Genomic DNA, 508 nt, shown 5'->3' on the forward strand with positions numbered 1-508 from the left:
GTCAGAAGGGAGCTTCATCAGAGAAAGTAACTTTGCACCAGTCTTCTGCTGTCCAATCCTTGTACTTCCTGCAGAATTCCAGTCTGTCCTTGAGGTTTTTCTTGGAGAGAAGCAATTTCCATTTTTACCAATTTCCTTGCATGCGAGGCCATTTTGATGCAAAGCGATGATGGCTGCTCGTATTTCTTTGGAGAAGAATTGCTAACAAGGATTGCTATCTTCCCTCCTTTTATAGCAATCAGTCTGCTCTTACAATCTAATTAGTATGATCGTGATTAACCTGACTAGTACTCATTCACACTTTCACATGTGTTGCTGATGATTAGTCAGTTCGTGTTAGCTGGTCATTTTGTGTCAGGATCAAAAAACAGTAAAATTACTATTTATTTTTTTTGTGAAAAGTTTATTTTTTTGGCCAATGAAGCTTTTAGCAATTATTTAAAATGCATCTGATCACTCTACACGATAATCTAGAAACAATGTGAATGAACACCACAACAGCTTAAGC

This window comes from Sinocyclocheilus anshuiensis, unplaced genomic scaffold (assembly GCF_001515605.1).
Source record: "Sinocyclocheilus anshuiensis isolate Anshui unplaced genomic scaffold, SAMN03320099.WGS_v1.1 scaffold143, whole genome shotgun sequence".
Lineage (NCBI taxonomy): Eukaryota > Metazoa > Chordata > Actinopteri > Cypriniformes > Cyprinidae > Sinocyclocheilus > Sinocyclocheilus anshuiensis.